Source organism: Octopus bimaculoides, chromosome 10 (genome assembly GCF_046866305.1).
Source record: "Octopus bimaculoides isolate indiv1 chromosome 10, ASM4686630v1, whole genome shotgun sequence".
NCBI lineage: Eukaryota > Metazoa > Mollusca > Cephalopoda > Octopoda > Octopodidae > Octopus > Octopus bimaculoides.
Genome location: NC_142937.1, coordinates 5,124,923 through 5,149,139, shown reverse-complemented (window position 1 = coordinate 5,149,139; position 24,217 = coordinate 5,124,923). Strand labels below are relative to the sequence as shown.

Genomic DNA, 24,217 nt, shown 5'->3' with positions numbered 1-24,217 from the left:
CCTAAAATTCTTTGGTAGTTTTTCTGAGGGAAACAGCCAAAGCATATTCTAGTTTGATGCCTCTTTTATGTAAGCAAAATCATAGATAATCCTTGATGAATCACACGCATAATTGCTTTAATCAAATTATTTACCAAACCATTTTTATATCTAAGTGTTGATAAATCAGATAGGCATATGTGGAATGCGTTTTTCTAATGATTTAATTTTCCACGGTGTCCAGATATTCAACTGTGGAGCTATCAATCCATAGTGTTATTAATGATACACAGCAACCATTACGAAATTTTATTCACAATCTCTCAGCTTGATGTATGCTAAATATCCAAAATTGCTTGTCACTTTTTTTACTGCTTTTTAATTGTTAATATTCCACTGCATTCTCAAAATTTTGTTATTAACCCCATAACAGTTAAAAACCTGTAATAATTTCTTCACATTTCAAATTTCGAATTATAATATTCTGTTTAAATAGTTAGATTAGGAGTGGGGAGAGAAAAGAATGTTTAGTGAAAGGAAATGTGATAGTAGTGAGAGGTAGGAGAAAGTGTTTGGATGGTTAGTAGAAGGAAGAGGTAAAGAGATAGACAGAGAAGAGTGTTTACAGCAGGGGATGAGGTATCAGCAAGAGAGTGGAGAAGAGGAATGTTATTATTTTATGCAGTTAAAAGTTAGTAGAGGAGAAAGAGAAAGGCAAGAAGAAAGGAAAGGATGTTTACTGGAGGGGATATAGGAGATAGGGAATATTATTTGCAGACATAATCACATGCACTTATACTGAGAACTGTGGTATGTGCCAAGGTGGTGGTGTCTTCATCAGGGCTATTGTTTAATGAAGGTAATGGTAGTTGCAATGTGGGGACTGCAAAGAGCATAACTTTTATTGAACTAATTTTTTTTAATTTGTCAGTCACTTAACAAATGCACTTTTGTATAATTAATTCTCTGCTAAGCTAAAGCTTCCTATCTATGTATGTAACTAAACTATGGAATAAAACTGAAGACAAAATTTACATTATTCATAAGACATATTATTTATGATACATAATAACCATTAACAAATTTTGTTCAGAAGCTCTCAGCTTGAAGTGAACTAAATGTACAACAGGCAATACCTGTAACATCAAAATTCAATCTGTTATGATTTATTTAGTCTCAGGCATGGCCAAATGGTTAAGAAGTTTTGCTTTGTAATCATGTAGTTTTCTAGTAAAGACACAAGTCAATCAATGCCTTGTGGGTGCATTTGTTTGATGGAAACTGCAAGAAACCAATTACATGTGTGTAAATGTCTGTGAAAATGCATGAATGTTGACATTCTATGTTTGTCCCTGCTTGAGCAAAACCAATTGCTCAGCAGTTTCAAAGACCTTATGAATAAAAATCCCTTGATTGTAAAACAGTTAGAGGCTGGTGGCAGGAAGAGCTTCCGACCCATGCAAGCATAGGAAAATGGATGTCAAACACAGGAGTGAAGTCTGATCGAGAAATATATTGTCTCAGGACATTTGCAGGACGTTCCAGATAGTGAAGCTATTGCAGATGATGTTCAGTTTTGTAGGTCAATATCTGAAGAGATGTGGATAGGAAAAATGTTCTACAGTTCTGCAAAGAATGGAGTTGGGTAAGAGTTTTCATACAAAGGCTGGAGGTTACGTTCACAAAGTAATTCACGTGAGTTTGTATGATGGACTACACAGTTTGTTAGTTTGCAAGAGCAAATGTCATAGTAATAATTTTGGCACAAAACCAGAAATTTTGTGGGGAAGGATAAGTCAATTACACTGACCCCACCCCAATGCTCAACTGTTATTTATTTTACTGATCCCAAACAGATAAAAGGCAATGTTGGCATACCATTGTCATAATGGTAGGAGAGGAAAATTATATATTAGATAGAGATTCATGATGCTTGTGATAAAAAATCTTTGGCCATCTCCAGTTTAAGGAACACAGGAATTAGAAATGTATGATATGTTTACTGAAAAAAATTGGTATCCTTGTTGACTTTAGTTTACATTTCTGTTAGGGTGAAATATTATTCAAAACCTGTTAGTGGCAAGTTGGATTATTAAATTAAGCAAAGATTTTATTGGAAATGTCAGGATGATGGATCAAAGGTTTGAATTGTAAATGGTTTGTCACTAATAAGTTTATGCAAGTAAACAAATAATTGTGTGCATGTGTGTGTAAGTTTACATGTTTTCTTTTATGTATTAACTCACAACTTTAATAAAAATATAGATTGATTCATACTTGCTTAATATGCTTTCCTCTCATGACATGTCTTGGCTTTATCAATAATTTGAATATATTAGATTGAGTAAACGTAAGCAATAAGGAAGAAATTATTAAAATTTAAGATCAAATAGAGACATTACAGTGTGAAACACTTGCCATATAAAAATTTTTTTAATCAATTTTAGTTTTCTTTTTAAAAAAAACTTCCAAAATGAGCATTTTTGAAAATGATTTTATGAATTCTTGAAAATACAGTTGCAAAAAGTAAGCAAATATTATCTAAAATATAAATAGATATTACCTAAAGAAGTAAAATAAAATGTCCAGAAAAAATTTCACATTTTACTGTTGAAATGTTTGGCTCTTTATGAAATAAATAATTCATGTTTTATATATTTTAACCAATATCAAATATAAAACAGAGACAGTAAAGTTAGAAATAGATATTTAGACGGCAACTTTACGGTCACATCAATAGAAATATGCAGTCTAGGTAATTAGGTAGGAAAAGATATATTAATAAGATATCATATATACACTGCTTTTATTCAGGAGCCTGTTTTTATATTGAATGAGCTGTTTTTAGAGTGAATTATGGTACTGTTAGTATAAATTTAGTTTATACTGCCTGACAATGAAAAGGAAGTCCTGTAGTAATCACAACTGCATTAAAAGGATGGACAGATATTTTGTAGTGTTAGGAGCTTACATTTGTGCTGTCTGACAAACCACCAGCAATCATTCTCTTTTAAGATTTTTGTTTTAATCCTACCCTCTCTACCAATTCAAATGGCACATGTAGCAGGCCTGGCAATACACTTAAGATATCTAACATATGCTAGACGAAAAATGTGCTAACCTTGCCAGAGTGGTGATAAGATGATTAGAGATCAGGAAAATTAATTAAGTTAAAACTGGATCCATTTGGCTCATAATACAAAGCGATGTGATTGTACATTGTAAGGCATTCAGTCCAGATTCTATTATTTCTGCCATCTCTAATGATTTCAAATTTTGGTACAAGGCCAGCAATTTCAGGGTAGGGATATGTTGATTACATTGATCCAAGTGTTCAACTGGTACTTAATTTATCAACCTCAAAAGGATGAAAGGCGAAGTTGACTTTGGCAGAATTTGAACTCAGAATGTGAAGATGGACGAAATGCCACTAAGCATTTTACCCAGCTAATGATTCTGCCAGCTTGCTGTCTTATCTCTACCCTTTATTTGTTGCCAACTCCATTCCCTTGTTTTGTTTATTTCATAGAATCATTTTATATCAATAAAATAAAATATGGTAAAATTAATGCCTATGTACTCAATCCTAACTAAGATTGCTGAAGACTATAATCTGCTCAAATGTCCAAAATAAATTAGTTTTGTCTGCAAGCAGAGTATTAGTCTCCAGGGTGTAACATTAATCAATAATGAACAATACAAAAATGCCTCAAAGCCAATTACTTATTTTAAAAGGGTTTCAGGACTAACTAATTTAGGTTTAATAATGAGCACAACATATTACATGATTTGAATATAAAAAGATATTATTTCATTTACCTTAATTATTTGCCAGAGTAAATTTGTGGAAACTAGTAAGATTTGTAAAATTATGATCATAATCATGATTTTGTTGGGTATTTTTCCCAACTTTACAGGAGATTTATTGTTTATAAAAATCTCTCTTTCTCTTCACCTGTCTTTCCATTTCTCTTTGTCTCTCTTTTTGTGTGCCTATGCTTCTCATTCCGTTTCTCTTCTATATACAGAGTATGCTTAGCCTAAATCTTGGCATCATTCATTCAAAAATGCTATCTTTAAGCTACTTGTGTTCCTTCTGTTTGAAAGGCTTTAAAAGAATACTTACGTACAGCTATGAACACACACACACACAAACACACACACATAAACACACACACACACAAAAACTCACACACACACACACACACACACACACACTGACATAAACCAAGTAATCAACCAATATATTTATCTGGTCTTTTATTTATCACTTTTATCTTTCTCTTTTATTTACATATTCAACATGCTGCCATGTTGCAACAGTTTTATATTAATTATATTAGCTTATAAATTTCATTTTGAAACCAATACCAAATTGATATTATGATGACTGTATTTCTGATATGAAATATTTAACATCTGTTTTCTATGCTAGCAAGCTGGAGAGCTCTACTAGGTTCCAGTCTGATTTTGCTTGGTTTCTACTGCTGGATGCCCTTCCTAATGCCAACCACTTTACAGAGTGTGCTGGGTGCTTTTTACATGGCACCAGCATGAGCGCTTCTTACGTGGACCAGCATGAGTGCTTTTTATGTGAACCAGCATGAAGGCACTTGCAAAGCAAAAATAAAATACTTATCAAAATATAAAAACAACATATAAATGTACTTTAAATTTTATTATTTGTGTTTCTAAACTTTTGTCTTACTTTTTGATTTTATGGAAATACATTGTTTCAGGTTTTAAGGTTGCAGTTTACTAGAATCATGGCATTTTTAAATTTAGATTCAGAGGTACAAAGTGTGTCATAAATATTATATCTTAGAGCAAGGGATCTTATTTTACAAAGTTTTGCTGGAAGGAGAAGATTTAGAAAATGTTTGCCCTAAAATACGTATATTTCTCTATATACATATATACATAGTGCTAGGAGTAACATCTAGTGTTGCAAAGGAGGGAGCTTTTATCAGTTGCTCGATCTGCTAAAAATGACAGCTAAATTCCCCCAAAATCACATCATATCATCTTAAAAACAAGGAAAATACATTGGATAATATAGTCCCTGCTATACAAAACAACAAACTGAAAACCTTTTGATCATGGGTCAATGTTATCAGGGAAACTGGTCTAAACAACAACTTCATGAATACATGCAAATGTTTACATTTGTACATTTGTAAACTGTCCAATCCATGAAAACAGAATCAAAATGAAAAAGCTATTAACCTAAGATTTAATATTGCCTTTTGCAAAAACCAATTAACCATAAAAGCATCTTTTTTTTTTTTTAAGCGTTTATTCAGTTAAATGGACACAAATGTATTACCATTACTTATTTTACTGATTCTTGAGTGAAGAATGACATTTGAAGAAAACTAGTACCTGATGTCAATATACATGCTTCACCAACTCAGAAGTTTTCTTAAATTTAATGCTGATATAAATGCTGGTGATTTTGTAACCATCATCTTCTACCTTTTCTCCATCATTTACATTATATATCATTTTGTTTCTTTGTTTAATTATTATAGCACTAGCTGACCCTGTGCTGTCAAAAACGGCAGCTAACTGTAGTATTTTATATATAAATAAGGCACAAAACAAGGTAGATAATCACGGATACAAACATTCACATACTTCCCTTGTACATGCACACACATATACTCAAACAGAGTGGAAATGCTGTTTGATTTTTCTTTTCAGCATTGAACATTCACCATCCCATTTCCATTGCACACACACACATACCTCCCTTTTAAATACACACACATATACTCACACAGAGTTGAAACACATTTTTGTTCCCCACTTCTTTTGTTATTCATCTATCACCCTTTCCTTTCTCATTCATATGTTGTGACAGAAAAACAGAAGATACAGGATGCTCTCTTTGCCACGTTCTTTCTCTCGCTACTATTGCTTTCTCTCACTCCCTCTCAGTCAGGGCTATTACTCTCACTACATCTTCATTGAATTACTATTTTCTCTCTTCTCCCTTCACTTAAACTACCATTTCTCCTACTCTATCTCTGTGATTTTGGACAAATATATATACATATATATATCTATACAAATAATCATTTATTATAACAAATTTTAATATTTTCTTTTTGGGTAACTTAAATAAAATATGGCTACATTTTAATGTTAATCAGTTATTAAAAAATTTTTTTCCTTAATCTATACTATATATAAAACAGAGATGTGTGTGTAATCGCTTTTCACGTGAAAACGGCTTCACCATTTAGTTCCACTTGTGATACATGAATAATTTGACCTCGGATAAATCTTAGGCTCTTCATTTGATTTTTTTTATTAAGATAAATAATATTGCTTTATATTTAAGATTCACTTCTTTAAAAATGTTCCTCAACGTCAACTTCCGGTAGCCATAGTTTTTTCTTCACTTTCACTTCAATCGTTACTGTTCGCACCAAAAGTTTACTCACATTTACTGATGTAAGTAATTTCATCATTTACTAACATAAGTACGGTTTTGTGTTGCTGTTTCGTTCACTGAGTGACAAATTTCGATTCAACATTACTTTAACTTCAATCGTTACTGTTCTCAATAAAAGTTTACGTTTTCATTCGCTAACAAGTTTACATTTACTGATGTAAGTAATTTCATCATTTACTAACAGAAGTACGGTTTTGTGTTTTCTTGTTGCTGAGGGTTTTTTTTCTGGTACCTTCGATACTGGCTCTTTGGTTCACTGAGTGACAAATTTCGCTTCAACCTCACTTCGACTTCAAGCGTTACTGTTCTCAATAAAAGTTTACGTTTTCATTCGCTAACAAGTTTACATTTACTGATGTAAGTAATTTCATCATTTACTAACAGAAGTACGGTTTTGTGTTTTCTTGTTGCTGAGGGTTTTTTTTCTGGTACCTTCGATACTGGCTCTTTGGTTCACTGAGTGACAAATTTCGCTTCAACCTCACTTCGACTTCAAGCGTTACTGTTCTCAATAAAAGTTTACGTTTTCATTCGCTAACAAGTTTACATTTACTGATGTAAGTAATTTCATCATTTACTAACAGAAGTACGGTTTTGTGTTTTCTTGTTGCTGAGGGTTTTTTTTCTGGTACCTTCGATACTGGCTCTTTGGTTCACTGAGTGACAAATTTCGGTCCCATACTCTCCAAGATATTCAACGCACACATCAATGTTGAGTTCTGTAACTCAGTGAAATCCATTAAGTATGTGTGCAAATATGTCAACAAGGGATCTGACATGGCAGCCTTTGCAGTCCAGGATTCAGACAACAATGATGAAATCAAGACCTTCCAAATAGGAAGGTATATCAGCAGTGGTGAAGCATGTTGGAGAATCTTCAAGTTCCCCATTCATGAGAGATATCCCCACGTGCAACATCTTGCAGTTCACTTGGAGAATGGCGAAAGGGTTTACTTCACTCCACACACAGTCCAACTACAAATGGAAGCTCCCAAAAATACCACACTCACAGCGTTCTACAAGCTCTATCAGGATGATGAATTTGCTACAAGACTGCTATACAATGAAGTTCCACAATTCTATACCTGGCACCAAAACAAATGGAAAAGACGTGCACTTGGTGCACCCACACAATATCCAGGAATCAAGAAATCAGATACACTTGGCAGAGTCTATGTTGTCCATCCCAACTACTCAGAGTGCTACTATCTAAGGCTTCTATTACACCATGTCAAGGGACCCACATCATTTACGGCCTTACGAACGGTTGATAACACAGTATGTCAAACATATCGCCAGGCTTGCCATCTCAGAGGTCTTCTGGAAGATGATGCACACTGGGATGCCACTCTGACAGAGGCACAAATGTGCAAGTCTCCTATGCAGCTGAGAAACCTCTTCTCCATCATGCTGGTGAACTGTGGATTGTCAAATCCAAATCAACTTTGGGACAAATACAAGGAGGGGCTTTCTGAAGACATTCTTCAAAGAATTCAATATCAGTGTGACGGTGATGTCACATTCAATGATGACATCTTCAATGACACATTAAGATTAATAGACGACAAGGTTCAATCACTGGGTGGAAACAAACTTGAAATCTATGGTCTTCCAGCTCCTCCTGTCAGAGATGTTCAACACAGATTAGCACAAAAGCTAATCAGGGAAACATCATACAACATGAAAAGTTTGCAAGCAGTTGTCAATGAAAAGGAACCAATTCTGGTACAAGATCAAAAGGCAAGTTCTTACATCTGTGGACAATAACACTGGTGGGGTTTTCTTCTTAGATGCTCCTGGAGGCACAGGAAAGACATTATTGATCAGCCTGCTCCTTGCCAAGGTGAGACAGAAGAACAAGATTGCTCTGGCTGTTGCATCCTCTGGAATTGCAGCCACACTCCTAACAGGTGGAAGAACAGCCCATTCAACATTCAAGCTGCCTCTGAACCGCATCCAAAATGAATCTCTTTTATGCAACATAACAAAGAATACAGCGTTAGCAAAACTTACAGATGCCAAACTCATTGTCTGGGATGAGGCAACAATGTCACATAAGGCAGCCTTCGAAGCACTTGATAGAACACTACAAGACTCCAGAAACAATAAGAAGATCATGGGTGGTGTCACCCTCCACATGGCTGGTGACTTTGGGCAAACGCTGCCTGTCCTTCCCAGAGGAACCAGGGCAGATGAGCTGAGAGCTTGCATCAAGTCCTCATATATCTGGCAACATGTCAAGCAGCTTACTCTGACAACCAACATGAGGGTTCACATTCATGGTGACCCGTTAGCTGCACAGTTCTTCAACAAGTTACTTGACATTGGAAATGGAAAACTTCTACAAAATCCAGAAGATAATCTGCATCATCTCCCATGTGGCAATATGACTGCCTCCCTTGAAGAACTAAAGAGCAAGGTGTTTCCAAACATTGCCACAAACTACAAAAGTCACAAGTGGCTATGTGAAAGAACAATTCTGGCACCAAGGAATGATTCTGTAGACAAGCTGAATTTAAATTTGTTAACTCAGCTTCCAGGACCTGAATGTTCATACAGATCAATTAACTCTGTCCCTGATCAACAACAGGCAACGCATTACCTAGTGGAGTTCCTCAATTCACTTCAGCCACCAGGATTTCCACCACACATTCTGATCGTGAAAATAGGTGCTCCCATAATGCTATTAAGAAACCTTGATGCACCCAGACTCTGCAATGGAACAAGGCTGGTTGTTAAAACAGCCATGCCCCATGTGTTGGAAGCAACAATAATTACAGGCAGCATGATGGGTGAGAATGTCTTCATTCCAAGGATACCTCTCATTTCAAATGATCTCCCCTTTCAGTTCAAGAGACTGCAGTTTCCGGTCAAACTTACCTTTGCAATGTCTATCAACAAAGCACAAGGTCAATCTCTAAAGGTGGTGGGACTTAACCTCCTTCAACCTTGCTTCTCACATGGTCAGTTGTATGTTGGATGTTCTAGAGTTGGAGATGAAAATAACCTCTACATTCTCAGTGATAAACATGGCAAGACAGAAAATATAGTATATGAAGAAGCACTTACATGAATAGTATGTACATGTCATATACAAAAGTGTAAAACCATTGAGTGTTAAAGTAAGTATTACTATTACACTTTCACTTTTCGACTGACATGCGTCAATGTATATCTGTGTATATAACAGTGAAACAATAACGTGGTATATTCGCTGTGTGAATTTTTTTCAATTAATCCCCATTTTAATTATCGTAAAAGTTTCCAAGTACCAATAAGCAACAATTTCATGCCGGGTGGCTCTGTTAGTATATATATAAACACTACACTCATTATTATATTAGGAGATGTTTGAATTTATTAAACAAATGATTTTGATGATCAATTTGTGGAAATATTTTATGTAAATTATAATACTACTTGTTTAAAAAATTACTATATTTTTAATTTTATGACATATTTCTACGTTAAGTATACAAATCAGTGATGCCCAAAATTTATCAATTCCTTCATGCATATATGTCAAGTTACAAATTGAATCTGCATATCTATCACATTCCATTCATTAATATATGCCATACCTTAACTTTAATTAGTCACATTTTTATTCTTTTTAAGCTTTACATTTTTACATCAGGAGTTATCTTCATTTTATATAATTAAGGAAAAATTTTTTTAAATAACTGATTAACATTAAAATGTAGCCATATTTTATTTAAGTTACCCAAAAAGAAAATATTAAAATTTGTTATAATAAATGATTATTTGAAACTTATATAAATGTTGAAGGTGTCACAACTTGAGCAAAGTTCACATGATAGATGTTTGTTAATTTTATACAATAAATCTATTTAAATTTATTTAAACATAATTCATCTGAATAGCATAAAAAGTTTTCATTGCACAAGAACTTGTATCAAACTGTAAAAAATAATGATCTTAGTCACATACCACAGTCTCTTATTGTTGTATTTTATGTTTACATAAACTATATTTGACAAATATAGTATAAGCCAATAGGAAGGCCTCTATGTGGTCATTTGACCTGCCAGAAATAGCAGCCTTATCTCTCTCAAATAATATCCTACTGTATTAAAAATAGGGAGGATACATTGGATATATAAAAAGGGCAGATAATCACAACCAGGATGCTTTCAATCATGGGTCTATTCAATCAGCGTGGCCCTAAGGTTAACCAACTATAACAACATAACTTTATTTTTGAAGACTTACACCAATATACACTGGATATTTTATTAACTAATTAAATTTGGCAAATGAAGGCAACTTTGAAAAGTTTTAAATTTAGAAGTCTCATATACTACTCTGAACAATTTTACATTGTTCAGCAGTCATGATGTGAGGGGAAAATCTGTTTAAGAGTTGAAAATGATCTACTATAATTAATTATATCGTTGAATTTTAATATTGTGAATGTGTTTTTGTTGTAATTTTTGTGATTGAAACGTTCTTTCTGCCCAAATAGATCTCAATGAAATTAACATAATAACTCCTATCACAATTGTACCCATCATTATTAATTTTGATGCATCATCATCTGCAGAAACAGTTTCCCTTCCACCATCATTATAATCTTCATCAAACTTATTACCATTATCAGCATAACAATTATGATCACTGTATTTCATTGTTTAATTCCTGCCATGCTTAATATACTTTGTTCTCGTTCCAGATATGTTCTAATTAGGATGGTTTTCATCAGAAGTGACTGGCAAATGATAAATAGGTGAGCTTTAATTTCATCAATGCCTTTCTGCAATACAATGTTCCAGATTACATATAGGTTTTCCAATTTAGTTTAGTGAATGTGAGAATTAATACAAAATTTCATTGTACAATGAATGCAAGACTTGCTTAGGTGTCAGCTCATTTACAATTCATGTGGAATGTTTGGCAATTGATATTGATTTCTTACATTCAAAAGATTGTAAGACAAAATTATTAAATAAGTAGATATTTAGTAGTCAAAGATGCTAATTAATACACAAATGTGGGCATGTTTATGCATGTGTTCACTCAGATATAATAAAGGAGGTTATTTCGTTTGATGGAATGTGACGAGTAGTCTTAAGACTTCTGTTCAATCTTAGATGGTATTTAGTCATATAACTTATGGAGTTTAATTGATTATAAATTACTGAATTACACAGCATTTTCTATTGAATTGTTTTCCTTTTAGATCACTTTTGTTTTACCTTTATTATTCAAACCTTTATTGACTAATAAACTCTGACCTGTTTGCTCAGATCGAGTATTCTACAGATCATTGATAAGGTGCTGAACCCAAATATGAAATTTCATGCTGCAAAATATTATAGTTGCTTATTTTCCCCTTAGAATACAGTATAGAGATTATGTTTCAAGATCATTATCATATAAAACTTCTGATTGGCAAGACACTGCACTGAGCTACACCTTCATCTTGAGTTGAAAGCATTGTGAAACTACAGTTCTGATTTTCTTTAATTCTTTAATTTCTTTAATTTGTTTCAGTCATTTGACTGTGGCCATGCTGGAGCACTGCCTCTAGTCAATCAAATCGACCCCAGAACTTATTCTTTGTAAGCCTAGTACTTATTCTATTGGTCACTTTTGCCAGACCACTAAGTTACGGGGACGTAAACACACCAACATCAATTGTCAAGTGATGGTGAGGAGACAAACACAGACACACAAACATACACACACACACATATATATATTTGTATATATATATATATATATATATATATATATATATATATATATACGATGGGCTTCTTTCAGTTTCCATCTACCAAATCCACTCACAAGGCTTTGGTCTGCCCGAGGCTATACTAGAAGACACTTGCCCAAGGTGCCATGCAGTGGGACTGAACCTGGAACCATGTGGTTGGTAAGCAAGCTACTTACCAGACAGCCACTCTTGTGCCTAAATGAATTAACATTGAAATATCAGAAAAGGAAAAAATACATGCATATTTCATTCTTTCTCACACACTTCTATCCTTCCTACATACATTTCTTGTTACACATGCAAGTACATACAAAGACATGTACATGCACACACATATATATAATCGAAATAAGAAAGCAAAGGAAAAGTTTACCACACCTTCAACGACTAGTTACAATGCTTGACAAACACACAATGTAAAAGCATAACTTTGAGGCAAGTCTGAACAAGTGCTACTCTAATGTTTAAAACTGCAAATATTACATAACTTTCCACATGGAACTTTTGCTGGAACAGAGTTGGTACAGAAACAATTGTAACTGGGCATTTCTTTGTCTTCTCATTTGGATTACATTTTACTTTTTGCTAAACCCACATAATGGTTTTACTGTTGTAACACCTGGATTTTCTACACCTGAAGAAATTTAATCTTACTTAAGATCAAGAGTGTTGATAGCCTAAAACTAAGGTTGAGTGCTGCATTGGAAACACCTAATCTTTCTCCCCTCCCAGGACTTTATATACCTGTATATACATGTAAGCACACACAGACACATGTATATATGTGTCTGTGTGTGCTTACATGTATATATATATATATATATATATATATATATATATAAAATTCAAAAATAGAATAAAATCTTTATAAAAATTTATCAAGTAGTCAGCGTGAAAAACCTCATAAGGGAAAATTATTAATTATTCCCTTTAAATATATTTATTTATATTAAGGGCATTACTAACATAAATGCCTCATGCGACTCTTAAAGTCAAAACTCTTAAAGTCAAAACTACCATAATAAACACATTTTATCGAATGCGAGGGAATGCAACTCCCAAAGCGAGCATCATAAAAACAGATTCAGCCACAGACCATGTGATTTCATAATTAGTGCACAAAGTGCACTTTTTAATCGTCAGTGCAGGCATAATCAAGACACTTAAAAAAATGAACCAAAAAAAATCAACATACCAGACAAACACCAAATGTATCCCACATAGTACATAGAGTTGTTCACTCATTATATATCTATGTAAGAGGTGGGCTTTTTCGAATTTTGGTAGTTTTGACCTTAAAGTCCCTCATAGTGTGAGACATTTATGTAAAGTAATGCCCTTAATATAAATAAATATATATAAATAAATATATATATATATATATATATATATATATATGTAGACACATGCACACACACATGTGCATGTGTACAGATGCATAGACATGCAATACATATGACCAGTTTTCATAAATTTACCATTTACCAAATTTCATTCATAAGCTTCTGTCAGCCTAAGGCATATAGCAGATGTACCACACAGTGGGAATGAACCTGAAACCATGTTAAGAAGCAAACTTCTTAATTACATAGCCATTCATGGGCTTCATCACTAACTTGAAATTTTCTTTCCTCAGAGTTTCATTAAATAAACCCAGCAGCAATTCCTATGTTCAATTCGGTAGATTTCATTATAACTTCCATTCACTACTAAATTTACAGAATCAAAGAGTACTGAAGAGAATATGTTATTACTCTCAAAGTGAATCTTATTTATAAACATGTTGTCATGCACTTCACTGGATTGAAACAACTACGTGGTAGAAATAGCTTAGATTTGAAGTACTTGCTTAAGGACGAGGTGTATTATGAAGTTGTTAGGATTTTTTGCAGTGTTTTTCCTTCACGAAAATTCTCTCAGGATAAACTAGTGAACATCAAAGTAGGATTCTGTTTCCAGGTAGCTGTTTCATGCTTTCAAAACAATGGCTCTTTTTCAGAAGAAAATTTGACTGTTTCAAATCTTACCATCTCTAGATTTGTTCTTAAGATAAGAGCTTTAATCTTTGAAAGAAATTCTAATGCCATTGTACAACTACCACATATTTCAAATGTTTTAGATATTTTTTATCATATTATAAAAGATTCCTTACAAAGTCAGTTTATTGTTATTATATTCTTTCAATGTAATCTACTACATTTTCCTGGATAGAATTGTTAGATTACTTGCAGCAACAACTTATACATACACTAAGCAATATTCTGCATGTGTATATTTTGAATAAAGAAAGAAGTTGATGCAAAGTAGTAGCTGCAAATGTAGATTAACAAATGAATATTCATAGACTGGTATTTTAAAGACATATTTTACTGTTATCATACTCACACCTTGCTTCTTAGTGATGCCCATACTTATGTTATCTGTTCTCTTTTTTGTGGTATGAAACTTTGATGATATTGAAAACAATGTTAAAGAATTTATTCGCATTCCAAGTTATTTCTTATCAGAATCTTGACTTGAAGTATTAGAGATTACCTACACATATTACCCTGTAAGCATAATGATTTATTTGAAATTAAATTATTATCTCTCTCTCTCTCTCTCACACACACACACACACACACACACACACACACACACACACACTACTGCATGTTTTCTCATTCAAAAGGAGAAGGATAGACTTGGACAAGTGTCTTCTAGTATAACCTTGGGCCAACCAAAGCCTTGTCAGTGGATTTGGTAGACAGAAACAGAAAGAAGCTTGTTGTATATGTATATGAATATATATATCTATGTGTGTGTGTGTCTTTGAGTCTGTGTTTGTCCCCCACCACTGCTTAACAACCAGTGTTTGTGTGTTTACTTCCCTGTAACTTAGCAGCTTGGCATAAGAGACTGATATAATGAATACCAGGCTTATAAAATAATTTTTTTTTAAATACTAGTGCTGATTCATTCAACTAAAAGTTCTTCATAATGGTGCCCCAGCATGACTAGTGTCACAATTGAAAGAAGTAAAAGATAAATATTAATATGCATGTCTGTGTGTGTGTATGTGTGTATCTCTTTCTCTCTCTCTCTCTCTCTCTCTCTCTCTCTCTCTCTATATATATATATATATATATATATATATATATATATATATATATATATATATATTACTGGTGAAGGGATAAAGTTGACATATTTTGCACTGCTTCCAAAAATTTAATCAGATAAGAATTGTTTTACACATAATAGGAAAGCATTACTGGTGTTTGGTGCCACAAAACAGCATATAGTAAACTTTTGGCTGAACCCTTGTTGTAATTGACTGAATAAAGTTTGTGCAAAGACATTTTGATATTACATAGGTCTTTCCACTATAGTATCTATTTGTCATGTTATTTTATTCCTCTGGTATGCACAATTAATATCGCCCCAGATATATTCATGTAGGATATACTCTGTTTGATGTTTGACCAACAGACAACTCTACACAATAATTCAATGTTATTCTTTGTGCATATATTGATAATACTGTAGCATTCCTCTTTTCAAAGTTACACTTAGTTTTACTGATATTATTCAGGTTGGCCCTTCATGCTGCTATCATTTTGTATGGTTAGAATATATCTTGATGCTTTTAGTTAAATAATCTGTGGTATTATTGTTTTGGAAATGAATCTAATTATATAAGGGATTTCTAGATATGTTTGATTTTCATTATCACTGAAAATTTTATTTAAACCAAAAAATGTGCTCCTGCATGGTTAATAAATTATTTTTTCTTTATGCTCATTTTATTTTCTTAAAGCATTATTGCAATAACTGGCAGCATGATGAAGGTTGCCTTCCTTGAGAATATACTGGATATTCATCTAGTTATATGAGAAGCTAAAGATTTAATATATTGAATATAGTTAGAATACTGATTAATGTACATGAACATTTTGTTTGGCTTTCTATATCGTTGATATTTTCTGGTCTCCTGGTCTAATGTTATGTCTAGGAAGATGAATATGTTTATATTGTTCATGACTGTAATATTCAAGCTAAGTCCTTGAGTGTGCTAATTAATTTTTTTACTATACTTATCTAATAGTATATTAGATAAGTGTAGTGTGAGACTGTATTCCTTGAGCAATCATATATCTAGAGTTTTGAATTTCCTTTTTAATAATCTAAAACATATAATACAACCAGGTCGTTTACTTCAGCTCCATTATGCAAACATTAAATAGGTAACTGATGTTTATATTACATGTTTAGTCAGTGAAAGATGTTAATTTCCTAGTAAACATCATTCCAATATTGCTGCTATAGATGGTTTTGAGTTTCCTTTTGAATTCCAAGCCATGATGAGAAGGTATATGGAAATTGATGGGCAAAACTTGAGAATGTTGAATTGAATAAACTTGATCTGCTTTTGTTCTTGATGCTATTTATACAATCAACTATTTGCATTGTTCTTGTTATTCAATTTCTGTATGTTGATGGTTTCCTTAATTTTGTCTTTCATATTGTTAAGAATATGTTAACTGACTACACTAAAGTAAAATTTTCACAAGATTTATAAACCTGCATTTTGGCTTGCTGTAAAAATTTCTATGTGGTCTTTCAGGGTGATTTATTCTTTACATTAATACCATATTGCCTAATTTTAGTATGTCTGCTATGAATTTTGCCTGATGTTTGATTTCTTTGTAGCTAATCGTAATGATGATTTTTAGAAGTTTATTCTGGGTGCCCTTATTTAATTCATACACGTTTTTAGTTTAACTCATATACACTGAACCACAAATGCAAGATGTGTGACTGTGAAATATGTTTTAATTTCATTATATCAGAGATAAATTTTGATAAATTTATTGTCAATTTCTTGGATTCACTTTGACCACAGTCTATGGATCCTTGTCATGTGTTCTGGAAATGGGCATCGAGATTGTAGGGTGTGACATGCTGAATACCGTGTATGCCCTCCCTGGGTGTTCAAAACGGTCATACACTGTCGGTACATGGTGTACACGAGGTGGTTCACAAAAGCCATTGGCACCTGTGCCCATTCCATGAGAAAAGCTGCCTCCAGTTCCACACGAGTTGCCGGCCCTGGGACCACCTGGTTCAGCTGTCTCTGGATTTCATCCCACAAATGTTCAATTGGGTTCAAATCCGGGCTGAGAGCCAGCCATGGCATGGTTCTGGTGTTGTGCTGATGCAGGAAGTCCATGGTGACTCTGGCCATGTGGGAGGGAGCATTGTCCTACTAGAACATGTGGCTATGGTGATGGATTTAAAAAAAGGCATAATGTGAGGTCTTAGGATCTGGTCAATGTACCGTAGGATCTATAGTTTTGCCATCAAATTATATATTTATATCTTAAGCTCAGACATAGCCATATTGTCAGTGCTATTTTCAAGCATGGGCATACTGAGCAATTGCCTGGGGGCACCACAGGTGTAGGAGTCCAATTCTGATCTGTTTATGTTGTGGCTTGCAGTCAATAAATGAAAACTACAGGGCCCAATGCATTGCTTTGCTCAAAGGTCTATAATGCACTGCATATGGTTAGAAAGTTTGCTTCATAAAAACATAGTTTTGTACTTATTTCCATGACATGACACTCAGGGCAGATGTCTTCTGCAAGAAATTCATCAGGCTTGTTGTGTATGCTTATGTATATATGTATGTGTGTGTGACTGTATGTATATGCATATATGTGTGATTTGCACATGTGTGTGTGACTGTGTATGTATATGCATATATGTGTGATGTGCACATGTATGTCTGTATATCTGTCTTTCTATTGTCTTTTCATACTTTTGTGCTCTGTAAAAACAATATTGCTGCTGTATATCAGTGTTTGCAATCTGCTGCAAAACCGTGTGTTGCAATGGAATTGTTTGAATGTTTTGTAAGACAAAGGGAAATATTACCTTTTCTGTGAACAAGTAAGATTTGATGACAAGAAGAATATTTGCCATGTTTTTACATGCCAAATGCTCTTCAATAAATTTCTTTTGAGCCATGGTAGCATAGAAAACTGGATGCTAAAATAATTTTTTCTACTCTAGGCACAAGGCCCGAAAACTTTTGGGGAGGGGGCCAGTCGATTAGATCAACCCCAGTGTGCAACTGTTATTTAATTTATCGACCCTGAAATGATGAAAGGTAAAGTCGACCTCAGCAGAATTTGAACTCAGTATGTAAAGACAGACAAAATATCGCAAAGCATTTTGCTCAGCGTGCGAATGTTTCTGCCAGCTCGTTGCCTTTGGATGTTAAAATAACGATTAACCTACCTATCTACCTACTAAAATGTATTCAACCGCAAAAATATGGATACAGTTCCATGCATATTTTCACATATTCGTCAATTGATGCATACTTTCACATATTTTCACATATTCGTCAATTGATGCATACTTTCACATATTTTCACATATTCGTCAATTGATGCATACATACATGCATACATACATACATACATACATACATACATACATATATACATACATACAAATATCTATACATTTATGCATGGTTTATTAATATTGGAAAAAATATACATTTCTTGCAGATGATTAAAGAATAGCTTTTTATATGAAGAGTAGCCATTATAGATGCAATGCCAGATTTAATTATTTCTGTAAGGCATACAATGCCTCGCTAATACTATTTCCATTTAGCTTAATTCTTACTGTTCAATACTGAAAATCAAATTGACCTATGCAACAAAACAGCGTCTACCTTTATTGTTTTACATAGAATCTGTATGAAAAAAATCATAATCAGATTTGGTTAAAAAAAGATAAAAAGGCTTGTGTGTATGAGGAGGTATATATGACTATATACGTATGAACACGTAAGTACACATCTAATTTGATGTGTATATTTATGTAGTTGCATGAGTACGTGTTTTGTAATTATGTATGTTTAAATAGCAGTATAAATGTGTATACAGCTTCAGGAAATTTTGTATTAATTATTTCCCCTACTTAATTTTGTTGTTTTCAATTTTATAATTTATTTGAGTGTATATAGTGGAATGCAATTAATTGGATTTATTCATAGACCTATTCTATACTGTTAAGTCTTTTATGTCTGTTGATATCCAGGGAAATTAGTAGAAATCTAGTTGAAAGATAAATAGAGAAATACATACTTAAAATAAACAAAGCCTGACAGAATTACTAAATGGTTAAAAGCTTGGATTTTTCTGATAGCGTAGCAGCTAGTAAGCAGGTTTAAAGTATGTCTTATATTGATTTTATCAAACCTAATTTATTTGGTTCAGAAGAGTTTCAGAAATTAGTACTTTGTTACAAGCATTATGTTATGTTACAACTTATCATTCATTGTATAACTAAATCACAAAATTAATGTAATATATTCTTTGGTTGCCTATTTAATGAAGCAGGTTTCAAATTCAGTCATTGGTATTCCGTTTGTTGAATGGATCACTTAAGCAAGATACTTTATTCCAAAGGATTCATACAATATCATGCTATTTAACTGAAAATTATTTATGAATCAGATTTATATTTTTTATGTTTCTAATGTTGCCTAAACTGGAAGAAAGAGCTGTTTCTACGGCCACAAAGGCCTTGAGAGATTGGTGAGATCATGATCAATGTTCCTGTTGAATAATTGCAAGTTGACAGCTACAGGAAGAAAAATTGTGCCAGGCATGAATACAAAGCTGGTGGTGAAGTGAAGCCATGCAATGTGAGTGACAAGAGGAAGAGAGATGTGTGAGTCAGAAATGCCTGAAAGAAGGTAGCATGAGACCAATCAGCTTTAAGGAGCAGGTATCATAGTAGTAATATTAAAATAAAAGGCATGGCGAAGAGACTACATGTCTGTATGTCAAGGGTTGCAATGTGTTGGTGAGCAACTTCAAGTCAATCAATCAAGTAACATTTCATTGGATTTGACCTTTAACATTTGCATGTTTGTAGGTGTGTGTGCGTGTATGTAGTCATAGTGCCATATTATATGTGGGATTAATACATCATTGTAGGTCTCACCTGGATTTTGGACAGAGTAGCTGTTGGGGGCTGAAGTATTTTATGGCTATGAGGTGGAAAAGCCAATCTTTGTGATACAGTCTTTGCATATGTCGAGTGTATGGACATTCTTTTGATGATAGTACCAAGTCTGTCAAAATGGACAGCTGATTTGTTTGGCTATTTCCATAGAGAATTATTTATTTATTTATTTGATTTTGTTTTCATGTCCTGTTGAAGCTGACATTTGCCTTTCAAGCTGGTGAAAAGTGAAACAGATGCTCACATGCGCTTACACGCGCGCGCGCACACATACACACACACACACACACACACGCACACACACATATGCACACAGCTGAACATGTTCACATGCAAGCACACACATACGTACACCCATTATCTTTCATATACACATACATGAATATATATATACATACGTTTTGAATGTTATGTATGTAAATATGCATGCATGCATGTATGTATGTATGCATGCATGTATGTATGTGTGTGTGTGTGTGTGAGTGTGCAAGCACATGCGAGTGTCTGTTTCACTTTTCACCTCCCTCACCAACTTTAAAGGCAATGCTTCAGTAGGGCTTGAAAACAAGAGTAAATAAATAAAAAAATTTTCTAAGGAAATTGCCGAACAAATCAGCTGTCCATTTTGAAACAAAAAAATTGCAGCAAAGCTGCATGATAGTGGTGTCACACATGACGTGCAGACCTTCATATAACTTGTTTGACATTGCATTTTTATTCTTCTCTTCTATATTACGAATTCAGTGTGCACATGTGCATTGCATGTTCATACTTCTCTTTCCGGTTCCTACTAAAAACTGTTTACAGATCACAACCATATCATGAACCTGCAGCCATGAGGAGCACTTAATGCTCTGACGATTATGGGATAGTCTAGTGTTGTGATTATTTTAACTTCTGAAGGCAACAAAATGTACCTGCAACTATAGGGGAGAAAACTCATGGGCGAAAAATTGCTACAACATGGAGGTTAGACAATATTTCTGATAAAACTGTATTTCTATGGTTCTTGCATGCCTTCTCAGGTTTGATGTGGTGAGATTGATGCTGTGTAGAAATTAATGATGTTTGGCTTTCATTTGTGCACTAAGAATTATATAAATTCAATTTGAAGGTAATCTAGTTGAAAAAAAAATACTGATAGATGAACTAGAATTTACTGTTATTTTTCCTGAGATAGCAGCAACAGATAAAACAAGTTTTAGCAATATGGAGACAGTGAAATTGAGTAAGAAAGCTAAATGGATAACCAGATATTCTTCTGTATTAAATTAACAAAGATTTTCCTAAATTTAAAAAAAAATACTGTAATATGTAAGAAATTTTGGAAAAAGTTGTTTGAGAATATATTTTGTTTTTAATTCATTGAGCTAAAAGTTATGAGAATCCATTTTCTTTTGATTCTTCTGAGACACTCCAGTATATCTATTAATTTGATGTCATGCTAAAAACAGCCTTGATCAACAAAAAGAATTCTTAGGAATATCTGCAAAACCAGTTAACTAAAATTTATGTATGTATCAGAACTTAACCTTTGACTTACAGTGCATGATAGGTCTAAGGAATAAAAAAAATTTTAAAAACTAGTTTGAAACGTTTAGTCAGGTTTAGGCCTTACAAGAATGTTGGAGTTGATAAAAATGTTAATTTTAAATTTCTATAATAAAAATGTTTCTGAGTAGGGAGAGAAGATGCCATCAAGCAGCAGCATAAGGAAGGAACAATTGAAAAATGGGTTTACTGAGAGTTTTGTAGAATGAAACACATCGAGGATGATGAGAGGAGGATTGGTATATTATATGACAGTAAAAAGCAATCTGAAACCATGGAATCATAGAGTAGAAACAATACATTTGTGAGTCAGTTCTTAGACTGTATTTGTGACTGATTCTTTGGATTCAGCTCAGTGGCCTTTTTCAGATATGTAGTCATAAGTGTTCGTACATATAGCACCAACACCATTATAGATTTGTGATCAATACACAAATCTAAGTTGCATTTGAACATTGTGAAGTTTCAGAAACTGAACCAAGATGATGCATAGTTTTGGGCTCTGAAATGGAAGTTTAATCTTAGGATGTACATTTGGCAAGAATTTACATGTGAACTAGCCATAAAAACTCAAAATATTTGCAGTAACATTTTAGGTTTTACTATCTCTTGTTCATAAGGTTATACTGCAACATTGTTGGCTTAGTATCTGCTGTGATTCTGTTTTTGTGCTGTTGATGACTCCTTTATCATGTACCTCTTAGGATGGTTCAGACTTGCTATGGAAGCAGTGGAATCTGGTATGAGGTTGTAGATGAAGGATACTTGTGTGTAGAAGGATATGACGAAGTGAAAGGTGTATTATGTACATAGGGATATTTGTGGTTAGAAGTAATAGCAATTAAGTTTTTAATGACTACAAAAAGAGTGAGGCATACAACTGAACCTTGGTGAAATGGTATTTGGAAGGAGGACTAGAGAAAACACCACTTTGTTCACTGTGATGGAGAAGTGTAACATTCAGTCCAAGACATGTGAGATAGATTCCATTGGCAGGTAGCTAGAAGCAATCTTGTTGTCCTTGACATAGATGTTAGCAAAGTCTTCAATGGTGTCTAGCAAGAGAAAATCCTGTCTTTTATTATGTTGTATGATTTCCCTTCGAGAAAAAAAAAAAAAAAATAGAATCATTTCAAGACAGAAAACGATTATCAACCCAGAAAGCATTTTTACAATATTCCAATAAAAAAATATTATCAAAATTTTCAGCTGATGAAATACTTAAAATAATGTGCATACCTTTGATGTTGATGGAACTATTAAGTACTTCAATGCTGAATTTCAGGAGAATTGACTCATCTTCAGTGATTCTTCTCATAACCAAATTATTCATCCTCACAAATATTAATAACTGCAGGCTTATCTACACACACATTATGTATTTAAGCCAATGTCATTTTAAAGGATAAATTAGATTGAGGAAAGTGTTTGAATGATATAATTTTATGATCCTGGCAATACATCCAACTGACAGGAAATGTTTAAGAATTTTTATGAGAGGAAGTACAAATATCCAAATCTAGCAAGAAGAGAAGCTGAAACAGAACAAGATCAGAAGGGAACACATTGGTTCTTGAATTCTTAACAACTGGCCGAATCTTTTCATCATTGCTTAGATCAAAATTAAAGGTATTTACTGATTTAAAGAGCATTTCATGAAAGAGTTAGAACTGTTGTTGATTCAAAAAGGGTTTCTTTTAGTATTTATTTTTGCCAAAGAATCTTATGACAATTAACATTTTTTTATCAGTTTTCTTGATAAAAAAAGACATGAAAATATCATTGATTAGAGTTTTAGAATTAGAATAATTTGGTGAAATAGATTTACTATGACCAATGTTCCCTGATATGTTAAATTAAAAAGAAATCTTTTATCAGAAACTTATAATTCAATAGTACAGGCATGTAATTTTTATTACTGAGAAGCAAGTTGCTAATAAAAGTGAATTTACTTTTATTGGAACTAATTGATTTATATTTATATTACAGCTGTCTGTTATATGATCCTATAATATATTCATAATGAAACTATGCCTCTTTTGCCTAGTACGATGCTTTAAAGAAGACAGTAGAACCTACATTAAGACAAAGTTAAAACAACTGAAAGTTAGATTTTTTCCAAAATCAATACTATGCTTAGAAAATTATCTAATTTTAAATTCTCAATATTAAATGATAAGAAGTCACAGCTATGATTCCTAATGGGAGACAAAGACAGATTCACTTTATAGTTGCATCTGAAAAGAATTTTATAGCAGTCACCTGCACTGGGCAAGCGAAATTAATGCAGAATGCAAAATCCAAGCCGTTATCTTCAGTATGTTTGATCATTTGTAATATGCTGAGTAATGAATTCCAAATTCTTCAGAATAATTTTGCAATAAATTTGACTTATTGTTGGAAACATTAAGAATTTTATACATATATATTTTGTGTGTGTGCATGCATATGTGCAT

The 24,217-nt window shown here is 33.2% G+C and overlaps 1 protein-coding gene across 42 annotated transcripts in view; it reads left to right on the top strand.

Annotated features, from left to right (window-relative positions):
- The window catches only part of LOC106869047 (MAGUK p55 subfamily member 7), an 850,742-nt gene that overhangs the window by 82,881 nt on the left and 743,644 nt on the right, over positions 1 to 24,217 (top strand). For 34 of the 42 annotated variants that reach the window (XM_089358338.1, XM_089358328.1, XM_089358323.1 and 31 more), the window contains one exon: positions 11,133 to 11,186. The exons of the other annotated variants lie outside the window; for them this stretch is intronic. The gene's annotated coding sequence lies outside the window, so the exon portion shown is untranslated. The remainder of the gene's footprint in view (positions 1 to 11,132; positions 11,187 to 24,217) is intronic. 42 annotated transcript variants of the gene reach the window in all.